This window comes from Notamacropus eugenii, chromosome X (genome assembly GCF_028372415.1).
Source record: "Notamacropus eugenii isolate mMacEug1 chromosome X, mMacEug1.pri_v2, whole genome shotgun sequence".
In the NCBI taxonomy this organism is placed as follows: Eukaryota; Metazoa; Chordata; class Mammalia; order Diprotodontia; family Macropodidae; genus Notamacropus; species Notamacropus eugenii.
In genome coordinates this window covers 15,045,037-15,058,067 of record NC_092879.1, presented here as the reverse complement: position 1 = coordinate 15,058,067, position 13,031 = coordinate 15,045,037, and positions in this window count along the sequence as shown.

The window sequence follows — 13,031 nt, the reverse complement described above, 5'->3', positions numbered from 1 at the left end:
AACAGTGGAGCAGAAAAGAAGTAAGAAGCTTTCAGAGATTTGGTGTACAGCATTTCATTTGCTCATCTGGGTCAGCGCACTTGCAAACACCAAGACTGGTTTGGTGAAAATGATGGGGAAATTCGCAAGTCACTAAATGAGAAAGGAGAACTCCACAGGACTTACCAGCAGAATAATCCATCCATCTCTAAGAAGGCAGCATTTAATTCCACCAAAATAAAGTACAAGCAAAGCTTAGAGAGATGCAGGATTCCTGGCTCAGTAAGAAGGCAGATGAAATTCAATTTTATGCTGATAGTAACAATCCAAAGCGTTTCTATGATGCCCAGAAAGCTATTTATGAACCAAAATCCTATGGTGTATCACAACTACTCAGTGCTGATGGAGCCACATTGATTAGTGATAAAGACATGGTCCTAGAGAGATGGGCTTAACACTTCCATAGTGTTCTCAATAGACCATCATCAATTAATGCTGGGACCATTGATCGTTTACTTCAGGTTGAATTCAATCCCTCTTTAGTTGAACCTCCAATTTAAGAAGAGATTTTGAGTTCCATTAGGCTCCTTTCATGTGGCAAAGCAACTGATGCTGATTCTATTCCATGTGAGATTTACAGGGTAGGTGGACCATTGCTCATACAAAAGCTGAGTGAAATTTTCCAGGTTATATGGCAATAGGAGGTTATTCCTCAGGAGGTCAAGGATGCCTCCATTGTCCTTCTCTATAAAAGTAAAGGAAGTAGATTGTCCTGCGACAATCATAGTGGGGGTTTCTCTCTTAGTTGCTGCTATAAAGATTCTTGCTAGAGTCCTCCTTAACAGGCTGATCCTTCACCTGGTAGATGGTCATCTACCTAAGAGCCATTGTGGCTCCAGAAAGGGCCAAGGAACATTAGTTATGGTGTTTGCTGCTCAACATCTCCAGGAGAAATACCAGGAGCAGAACATAGGTCTGTACACAATATTTGTTGATCTGACCAAGGCTTTTGACACTTTTATTCCTGAAGGTTTACAGAAAATTGTGAAGAAATTTGGTTGCCCAGTGAAGTTCATCAGTATTAAACATCAATTTCATGATGGCTCTCGTGCCTTCCCAGTCACCAATGGTGTGAATCAGGGCTATATGCTGGCTCACATGCTTTGCAGCATGATGTTTTCAGCCATGTTGTCAAATACTTTCAATGAGGCTGAACACGCCATCAAGGTCTTCTACCATAGTGATGGTAAATTCTTCAATTTGAAAAGGCTACAAGCCAACTCCAAAGTGGAGGGAGAGTTAGTGCATGATTTTCTGTTTGCAAATGATTGTGCACTCTATGCAGCCTCTAAAGCTAAGATACTACAAAGTATGAATCAATTCTCTTCTGCCTGTGCCAATTTTGCCTTAATAATTAACACCAAGAAAGCACAGGTGCTCCATCAGCCTCCACCACACCATGCGTGGAACCATTGGTTACAACAAATGGAGAAGTTGTGAATGCTGTGGATAAGTTCACTTACCTTGCTAGTGTACTTTCCACAGATGCACACATTGACAATGAGGTTGATGCACGCATTGCCAATGCTAACTCAGTGTTTGGAAGGCTGTGAGAGGCATTAGACTGACTACTAAACTGAAGGTCTAAAGAGCTGTTGTGCTGACCTCGTTGTATGCCTGTGAAACAAGGACTCTCTACCAGCACCATGTCAAGAAACTGAATCGGTTCCACCTGAACTGTCTCGGGAAGACTCTGAATATCACCTGGCAGGATAAGGTATCAGACACTGAAGTCCTTGCCCAAACTAAACTACTAAGCATTCAAACTATGCTTCAGAGAGGGCAACTTCTATGGGCTGGCCATGCAGTTCAAGTGCAAAATGTACGCTCGTCAAAAAGACTATTTTATGGAGAACTTGCATGGGGCAGGTGATCACATGGTGGTCAGAAGAAGCGATACGAGGACACTCTCAAGGTGTTTTTCAAGAACTTTGGAATTGATTGTGTGACATGGGGGACACTGGCACAGGACCACCCAATATGACGTGCCCACATCAGAAAGAGTGCTGTGCTCTATGAACAAAGCAGAATTGCAGCATCACAAAGGAAACATAAGAGGTGCAAATTTGAAGTGTTCACTCCAAATGTTCATATGGACTATCTGTGTCCAATCTATGGTACAGCATTCCAAGCTCGTATTGGTCTGATCAGCCACAGTTGGACACTTTGAAACTTGACTTTATCATGTTGGTGTCATTTTGGTCTTCTTAGAGAACGAAGGACAACAACCACCAAAAATGGAGAGCTGTTGACCAAGGGCCATTCTCCTATGTCCTCCTATGGTGACAGGGTAAACCTATATGAGACTCACGTTTCCAGAGGACACAGAGCCCAAGTCCTGAGCTACATGGCAGACCAAGAGCGTGAGATCACGTAGAGGGCTTGTAAGTGACTCAGGCAGTGTGCAGCTCTTGCATTGTAAGTGTGTGTGTGTGTGTGTGTGTGTCTATCTGTCTGTCTGTCTGTCCAGTGCTGTATCCCTAGCCATGTAGCTTCCTTAGTTATGTTGATTACAGCTTTCCTGAATAGAAGCATGCGATGGAACCTGGGGTACACAATAGAGGGTTATTCGTGGAGTCAGAAATACCTGGATTTTTTAACTTCTCTATGTCCCAGGCAATTCCCTAATTCATGGCTGCTTGACCTGAGCAGAAAGATTCTCCAAGTTGTAGTGTGCCCACACCAGTGAATCACAGGGTTGGATAAAATAATCATTCCAAGAATCAAAGCAACTCTCTGGGCTCCTGGTCAGACAACACCTGGAATGTCCTGGTCACTTCTAGGATCCACATTTAGGAAGGACGTTGACAGATGGGGATGGTGATGAGTCAGGAAAACTCACTCTGTGAAGAATAAATGAAAATAGGAGGGTTGTATGGCGGAAGGAGCCTTGAACATAGAATTGGGACCTTGGTATCAATTCCAGTTCTACTTTCTACAGCCTGTGAGACCCTGGTAATGTCACTGAACTCCCCCCCCCCCCAGGCCTGTTTCCTCTAGTTCAAATGGAGGGGATTGGCCCCTGTCATTTCTAAATTTCATGAATCTATAAGTGGGTGGCATTTCAGTCTGAAAAAAGAATACAGCTGAAGCTGTGGCAGGTGAAGGTGTCTGAAGGACTGTTACAGGGCAAAGGGATGAGAATTGGTGTGGCTTTGTTGGGGAAACCTAGAATCAAAGGGAAAGATAATGCTCCTGACACATAGTAGGTGCTTCACAAATACTTTTGGGATTGATTGATTAATGGATTGATTACATGGATGCAGGTTTGTCTTAACATAATGAAAAACTGAACTTTCTTGAGGAATGACCAAGGTTGGGAGGTAGTGAGTTCCCTGTTATCGAAGGACCCCAAGCAGAGATTGCGTGGCCTCTTGTCAGGGATATCACAGAGAGAATTCACTGTGTCTCAGGTAGGCATTGAGACCCTTAGGCCTTAAAGGAATGACTGAAAATACACCGGTGCCATTCTTCAATCCCATCTCCATGGGGGACCAGGTGCTGGTATCCAGAAATTGTTTCCAGAAGGTCTTTGTGTTACACATGGAGCCCTTTCTTTAATATCTTCATGATCTTCTAATTGACTCATCTCTTTTCAAAAGTTCTCTCCTTAGAGGGATATCTTCTTTTTAATGTCTGCAGGCTCTGTTACCAGGCAGCACCTTGAGGCAGCATCAATGTCTCTCTTCTGTTTGGGGCAGACTTTATTCTCCATGTCCTTGCTCTCTGGCTCCTATTCTTTGAGTGGTACGGGAAATCCCTTCTCACCTCTCCTGCTCCCACTCCCACCTGTCCTTGCCCCCCTCTTGCTGACTCAAACTCCAGGCTTCCTTTCCTACCTCACGAGGAAAGACATCCTTCCCAGGATTCAGTTTTCCCTCATGCCTAGTGTTCCTTGGTACTTACTGTACATGGGGGACTCACTTTTCATCCATTCCTGGTCCTTGTCTGGTCTTTAGGTGCCTACCTCTCCTTTCTTTCCTGTTCCCAGGACAGAGACACCTTGAGACAACAATAATGATAAAGCATTTGGTATTTTTGTACAACTCTGAGATGGACCAAATGGTTTCCTTACAAAAGCCCTTTAACGTAGGAAATTCCAGGATCATTTCTGTTTTAGAGATGAGGAAACTGAGACTGAAAAAGATGAGTAGGCAAGAGAAGAAGGGGCCTGGATGAGAAAACGGCAAAGAATTTAACAGTCAGTGCTGCTGGAAGGAAGTGTCCCCATCAGAGTTGAGAAAATATTTGCCCAGTGCTTGTTGTTGTTCAGTCACTCAGTTATGTCAGATTTTATCTGGTGCCATGGACTTTTATCCTTGGTGTTTTATTAGTAAAGAACCTGGAATGTTTGCTTTTTCTTTTTCTAGTGTGTTTCTATTTTACAGATGGAGAACTAGAGCCAATAAAGGTTAAGTGACTGGCCTAAGGTCACATAGCTAGTCGAAGGCCAGACTTGAATTCAGATCTTCCTGGCTCCAAGCCTGGTGTTGCATCCCCTGCACCACCTAACTGCCTTGTCCAGGGCTATTAAAAAAAACAACCAAGCCAGTAGTCCTAGAAATGTACATAATCAGATAGTAAGGCTACAACTGTAGTCCTTATCCTTAGTAGTAGGACTTGGATTCCAATCCAGGTTGACTGCTTCCACATCTCATCTTCTTCCTGAGAGAAGTGATTTTTTCCATTATATTAATAGCCAATTATTAAATTAGGATAAAGGTTGTTTATATCCTCCTCCAGGGACCACCCCCTGTGGGTCAATCAGGATCTGATAAATGAGATTTTTAAATCCTCAGGAAATGTGCCCTTTGACACTGAGCAGGACCCAATGGACGTAGACCTAATGTAATCTACCCCCAAAGCATTAAGTCTATGCTCTTGCAGCACCCCACCCCCACATTGTGGTTTAGGGTAATGCAGCTCATGAAAGAGAAAGCCAACCAGAGTCATCTGGATAGAAATGAATTGATAACTCAGATTTCCATTGACCATCATCTACTCAGAGCTTTCTTAAAAATTTTCAGCCTAAGAAGTCTTTGCTAATTGTTTCAACTGTTCCACATAGACAAAGTTCTGGAAGATTTTTCCTTCCTCTTTTGTCCGCTGCCGGACCTTGGAATGAACAAAATACTCTTGAAATACGTATCAGCTCTTTTCTAAACATGCCAAATTCACTGTCAATGGCTCTGTGGTGTTTTGAGCCTGGTCACCTGGCAGCAAAGGGCTTCTGGGTTCAGGTATTCCATTATTTTGTTTCCTTAGCACAGTAACTGTAGAAAGAAGTTTTCTGGGGGTGATCACCCCAACCCAGGTTTTATACACAGTCTGTCATTTTAGTCTTTGATGACAATACTTGATGCACTGATGTCTAGGCTAAAACTCAGATATGTGGAGATGGTGAGGATATGATGCATTTCCATCACTCTCTGGGAGACAGATTTTTTCTTGAGAACCACAGGGTTGATAGGCCTACCATGTCCCCTTGGGCCCCCTCTGATGCATAATTGAGTATTATTAGATTCAGTTGTTTCCATGATCAGATACCTACAGGAGATTTATCTCATTTTTGGTGCTGAAATGATGATTTTTATATCTGTTACTATCTCATAACCTAAGCTGATGCATAGATCCTTTGAAACCTCTCATATCACAAGAGACAAAGCTGGGGTAAAGGAAGTGGCACCTTTACGATAGAGTGTTGTGTAGACAGAAAGTCAAGGAATTCACTTCAGGCCAGTAGGGATCTAGTGAGTGGTTACTAGAGTAACCTTTCCATTTAGGGGAAGGTATTTTTCCTTTAACATGAAAAACTCAAATTCTTCCTTATACCTTTAGTCTCAGAACTTCTAGAAAGATGAGAGTAGCTTAGTGATATGACAGAAGGGAAGCTATCAGGATCTAGTGCATACAGTAGTGAATTTCAAATTCTGCCTCAGACACTCTCTAGCTGTGCCCTCCCAGAAAAGTCATTTGACCTCTGTGGTTTCAGTTTCCCCCTCTCTAAAATGAGGAGTATGGAACTAGATTCCTCTGAGGTCTCTTCCAGCTCAAGATCTAGGGTCCTGTGATCCCATGGACTCACTGAATGTCTTAACGTAATGATTGGGTAAAGAGGGAACTGAGGCAACAGATATACTCCATATATATAAACTTGAGAATGCCTGAAAGGGAGAGAGAGAGACAGAGAGAGAGAGAGAGAGAGAGAGAGAGAGACAGAGAGAGACAGAGAGAGAGACAGAGACAGAGACAGACAGAGACAGAGAGACAGAGAGACAGAGACAGAGACACAGAGTCAGAGAGAGAGACAGAGAGACAGAGACACAGAGTCAGAGAGAGAGAGACAGAGAGAAAAACAGAGACAGAGAGACAGAGAAAAAGAGATAGTTTTGTTCAGTTGGAGTATACTAGTGGGAGATGGATGATGAACATCATTCAGTGTTTGTAAGTATAGGAGCTGGAATGGAATACAAATCTTACTACTGAGAACAACGACTACAGCTGTAGCCTCACTTCCTCTGATTTTGTATACTTCCAGGGTTATTGTGTTTTTTTAACTAGCCTGGGCAAATATTTACCCGCATGCCTGATTTTAAAATGGCCAAGACTCAGTCAGAGTTTTGATATTTCTTTCATAAACTTCCTTCAAAACTAAGAACACCCATATTTTGTAACTTATTTTCTCTGAATGTTGCTTCTGTGAATAGGTAATATCAATGTCTTACCTGATTAACTGGTACACTGAAGGCTGAAACCAACTCAATGGTGTCTCCACTGCTCAGAATTCTTATCCCATATCATACGACCTTTGTTATAACAAAGAATTCATGGGCATTTTTATATTGATGATTTATCCTGGATTTCTATTTGCAATGAAGCAATTCATTACTCACTTCCTGTCCCAAATTCAGGACGTAATTTAACTGCAATCTTTCCCCGTTAACCAGGAGTAAAATTTCCTACATGTTAAGATCCAATAAAAATAGACTCTGGAATTCATATGAGTATAAAATTAGAAACTGGCCACAAGATAGCAGCCTCAGACTAACCACTAAATGATGATATTATTTGATGTCATTAAATGATGATATTTAAAATATTTGTCCTTGTCCTGAACTTTTAAGTAAACTGCACTGTCCTCTTTCAACATGAGATATTACTGAAAGGCTGTGCTATGTCCCTCCATGTCAAGTAATTGGTCAATAAGCATTTATTATGCACCAATTTCATTTCAGTTCAATTCAGTAAACATATGTTGATCACCTATTCTGTGTCAGGAACTTTATGCTAGTCATGGGGACTTAAGAAGTCTTCAGTTAGAATGAAGTACATGGAAGACAATAGTATATAGTAAGACTAATGGGATAGAATATAACTAAAATGTAAAGGGCTTTAAATGACAACGGGAGGGGTCTTTGCTTGATCCCAGATGTGCAGGGGAGACCCTGGAGTTCATTGAACACGTTTTTTGACTTATGCTTTAAACATTTCAGTAAACACACCTTTGCCCTCGAGATGCCACCATGTGCTCCTTTCCTTAGTGGCATACAATTGGTCAGCACACATTTGTTAAGTGCCTACTTTGTATCAGTTGTGGGGGAAGCTTTTGCAGAGATATGCAGATGGGAAATGAATGGTCACAAGTGAGGAACAGGAAGCAGGCAGATCTTGCTGAACGGAACTCCTGAAGTAGAACTGCCTCCTCCTGACTGTCCCATATGGGCCTTTCTGAGCATTTGGGCAGGAATTCGGCTCAGACCAACATCCCTCTTCATCACCTGTTCTAGAATTTTGTTGTCAGTCAAAACCACAGCCGATGGCTTAGTTTGCAGATGCTACTCTCTCCCACTTTGGAAAAGTCCAGAGGACCTTTTGTCTTCTCCAAGTCTGGTCTCCTAGTCTCCATGAGCTTTCAAAATTCATTGATGCTTAGTTGCTCAGTCATCACTTTTGTCAGTTCTTTCAGTACACAAAGACAAAGTTTGCCCTGGAGAATAACTGGCCATTATGGTTCCTTGCTACCTCTTCTTCCTTCCATCTTCGTTCCCTCCACTCCCCTCCTCTGTCTTCTGACAGCTGCTCACATCTGCGGGTGCTCTCTCTAATTGTCGGATGGAGTTCACCTGGGCCAAGGAAGTTGACTTCATCAAGCGCAGCTGGGAATTCTCTTACGATCTCCTCCCTTGGCTTTCTTTGCTGCCCCTAATGGACCAGTTTCGTTTTGTGCTTCCCAGACTAAATGCCATGTTCCTGGGCAGAGAAAATGGAGTCAAAATCGAGAAGTAACCACTCCATCTTCCATTAATTATCAGCCTCCCATTGGTCCTGGGCTGAGGTCTTGGCCTTTCTCATTCTTGCTTTCTCTGTAATAGAGGTAAGGAGACCTTTTCGCAGTTCCTCAATTTTCTTATCTGCCTCAGCTCCTTCTGAAAGTTAGGGGGGCTGCCACTGTTGTGATAGTATATTGATAAACTTTAGTATTTGTGAGCCAGTGTGGGAAATCAGAAAGTACACTGGCCCTGAGGTCAGAAAAAATATGTCTAAATCTCACCTCAGACACTTCCTAGCTGTGCGACCATAGGCAAGTCCCTTGACCTCTTTCACTAATGCTGCAATAGCAACTCCCTTGGTGGGTTTCTGTGAGGCCCTAGTGAGACAAGGTCTGTAGAACCCTTTGAAGACTTTAAAGGTATACATGACTCCATCTTCTCACCTGTAAGATGGGGACAATAATACTTGTCTCTTCTACGTTACGAAGTTTTTGTTTACATTTGTAAACCCTCTAATGCTACAGAGATGTGAACTGTTCTTCTCATATTGATTCCTGGTCCCCACCCTTTGTTGTCTTCTTCTGCCTTATACATGGGAGGCTGCCTGGTCCATTGGAAAGATCCCTGGTAGCTGGCTACTATAGTACAGAGATGGCTGGATCTGAAGTGAGGAAGACTTGAGCCCAAGTACAGCCTCAAACATGTGGTAGTTCTGTGAGCCTGGGCAAATCACTTAAGCTTTAGCTGCCTCAGTTTCCTCAAATTTAAAATGGAGATAATAATAGCACCTACCTGCAAGGGTGCTGTGCTGATCAAATGAGATGATATTTGTCAAATAGCTCATTTAAAAAATTGAAAATTGAGGGTATACCCATCAATTAGAGAATGACTGAACATCTTCTCCAGGTCTGCTGTATGATAAAGTCCCAACTAAAGTCCTATCATCTCCAGCATCTGCTGTATGATTGTGATGAAATGTTATTGTGTCATAAGAAATGTTACTGTGCTATAAGCGAGATCGTTTCTGAAAAACTTGAGACGATGTATAGGCACTGATTGAAGTGCCTATTGAAGCAAATTGAAGTGAGCAGAAGCAGAAAAAAGAAACAGTAAAAGCAATATTGTAATGTTGATCAACTGTGAGAGATTTAGTACTCTGATCAGCACTTTTATCCAAGGCAATTTCATAGGACACATGATGAAAAATGCTATCCACGACAAGCGAGAGAACTGATGAATACTGAGTGTAGACTGAAGCATACTTTTTTCACTTTTCTCTTCTTCCTTACTATTTAGTCTTTTTTGGCAGCATGGCTAATGTGGAGCTATGTTTAGGATGACTTCACATGGAAAATTGATATTATCTTGCTGGCCTTCTAAATGGGTGGTGTACAGGAGTCAGAGTCAGAGAATTTGAAATCGAATCACTTATTTATTTATTTATTTATTTATTTATTTATTTATTCATTTATTCATTTATTCATTTATTCATTCATTCATTCTTCACACTGTTGGTGGATGGACGTTAAGAAATATGGCCAAGAGTTTAATTTAGGTCACCCTGCTGTGAAAGCCTGTGGCTTGGATGGGATTTATTGGAAGATCCTGTTTCTCTATACCTGGGTCTCCAATTTAAGTGCTTCTGGTCAACTTCCTGCTTTCCCTCTAGATTGAAGGATTGCCTTGGGACAATGTTTAATCAGTGGAGACATTTCAAGGGTCACTTTTAAAGGCCAAGTAACTGGTTCACTGACTGCTTCTGCATGGGCTTTCTTGTGCTCTCTGACTCTTTTCAGATTCATCCTCTTTAGTTCTAAGGCATACTTCATGGGGAATTGACCTTTTCACTAATGCTCCTTCTTACCCAGGAGTCATTTCCCCAGTAAACATAATATCCCCAGAACAATTTCTGTCCGTTTCCCTCACCAGAGCCCCTTGGAGGATCCTCTTCTATTGCTCCTAGCACCTTGGATAGTTCCTGGGCCACATTTCAGGGTCATTCAGGCCCACGGCTTCTGTTCAGTTGAGCAGAACACTTGCTCTGTCATTCGTCTTTAGGATGAGACCTAGCATCAGAGTACCTGCATTCAAAGTCTCTCTAGGACTATTGATTGGATTTCTTCTTGAACATTTTTCTCCTCTTTGTCTGAGGAGTTCATTAGGGACATTGTGGTTTAGTAACTAGGGTCCCCCTTGAACCAAGAGCTGTCTACTCTGTAGAAATTCTTCATGGATCATTTCAGTGGGTTGCTACTGGAACTTGGGGTGAGACCCCTGCTGTGAATCATTGCTTCCCTCTTAGCTTTTTGTGTTGCAGATTCCTCTTCTCTTTGCCTGGGTCTGGATGTCAGGCCATTCAGGTCCCTCTGCTGCTTTCCATGTGTACACTGCAACTGTCCAGGGCCAACAGGCAGTCTGTGGATAGATTTCTGGGGTGTCTCCTAGAGTCCATCCTCACCCCCATCCCCATTGTTAGTGACTGAATTCTGGGTGGATTCTGACAGTCCATTCCCTCTTCTTGACCAGGGACATACTTTGGGGAAATTCTGGCCTGATTCTGGCTGTGCTTTTCCACCATTCTACTTTATCAGCTCTGCAAACTCTTGGTGGAACCAGATGAAATATTCCGACCCAGATTCCAACGCAGCCCCAGCTGCTGTGAAGGCCTGGTCCATAAATGGGATTTTGTATAAGATTACCTTCCTCTATAATGAAGTCTCCATTTCAAGAGCTTCGGGTCCACTTCCTGCTTTCCCTCTAGACAGATTACCTTAGGATCACGTGTAGTCATTGTAGACACTTCTAGGGTCATTCTACAGCCCAAAGAGCTGGTTCACTGACTGCTTCTGCAGGGGCTTTATTTTCCGAGCAGCTAATTAAAGGGATTCTGATTGAGATCCCATTGTCAGTAATGACTGAGGGAATATTGAAGGTCACAAGAACATTTTTTGACAGATACGAGGGTTTCTGTTCTGTTGTATGTTATGCAGTCCCACAGTGACAGCCAGCTCAAAGTTGAGGGCTTTGTTTCAGGTTAATCTTTGTTCTATGGCACACTTAGCAGGAAATTTGCCCCACCACTGATGCACCTCCTCATCCAGGGGACTTTTCCAAGTACCCAGAATGTCCCCCAATCCATTTCTGTGGGGTACCCTCACCATTGCGCCTTGGCTACTCTCTGTGTCCCCTTCTGTCTCTCCGTGTGTCCCCGTCTGTCCGTGTGTCCCCTTCTGTCTATGTGTCCCTATTTGTCTGTGTGTCCCCATCTGTCTGTGTGTCTCCTATCTGTTCGTGTATCCCCATCTGTCTCTCCGTGTATCTCCAATTGTCTGTCCATGTGCCCCATCTGTCTGTGTTTTGAAATCTCTCTAATTGTGTGTCCCCTTCTGTCTCTATGTCCCCCATCTGTCTGTCTGTTTCCCCATATGTTCATGTGTCCCCATCTGTCTCTGAGTTACATCTGTCTGTGTATCCCCATCTGTCTATCCTTGTGTCTCTGTCTCTGTGTCCCTGTTTGTCTGTCCGTGTGTCCCCATCTGCTGTGTGTCCCCATCTGTTGTATGTCCCTATCTTTCTGTGTGTCCCCAACTGTCTGTCTGTGTGACCCTATCTCTCATTTTGTCTCCTATCTGTCTGTGTGTCCCAGATGTCTCGGTTTCCCCAACTCTCTTTCTGTGTGTCCCCATCTGTCCGTGCACGTGTCCTCATCTGGCTGTCCATGTTTCCCCATCTGTCTGTGTTTCCCAATCTATCTGTCCGTGTGTCACTATCTACCTGTGTGTCCCTATCTGTCTGTCTGTGTGCCCCATCTGTCCCTCCCTAGAGCCTCTTGGAAGACCTCCAGCTGTGGTTACTGATACCTTGAATGGTTCTTGTATTTTCCCTTTCACGGCACTGAGGCCCATTGCTTCTGTTCCTTTCAACATGACTAATAGTCTGTGGTCCCTCTCTAGGCCGAGGCATAGCACCTATCTCACTGCATCCAAAATCTCTCTGGGCCTATTTTTTTAAAGCAATTTTTTATGGGATTGGATTTTTTTCTTGCACATTCTTCTACTCTTTCCCAGAGTTCATATAGAGGATTTTGGCCTAGTTTCTAGGGTCCCTCTTCACAAACGGGCTGTCTACTATCTAGTGACTGTTGATGAATTATTTTAGTGGGTGGATACTGGCACATCAGTTGGGATCCCATACTGTGAATCATTCCGTAGGTCTTAGATTTTTTTGTGAAGATTCTTCTTCTATGTCCTGGATCTCGATTTCAGAACACTGTAGGTACTCTAGTCATTTCCATGAATACACCGGAAGCCCATAGGCAATCTGTGGATAGATTTTTTTTTAATTTATTTATTTAACTTTTAACATTCATTTTCAAAAAATTTTGGGTTCCGAATTTTTTCCCCATTTGTCCCCTACCCCCATCCCAAAACACCAAGCATTCTAATTGCCCCTATCATTAATCTGGCCTCACTTCTATCATCCCTCCCTTCCCTTGTCCCCATCTTCTCTTTTGTCCTGTAGGACCAGATAACTTTCTATACCTCTTTAAATGTATTTCTTATTTCCTAGTAGTGAGAACAGTACTCGAAAGTTGTTCCTAAAACTTTGAGTTCCAACTTCTCTTCATCCCTCCCTCCCCACCCCTTCCCTTTAGAAGGCAAGCAATTCAACATAGGCCATATCTGTGTAGTTTTGCAAATGACTTCCATAATAGTCGTGTTG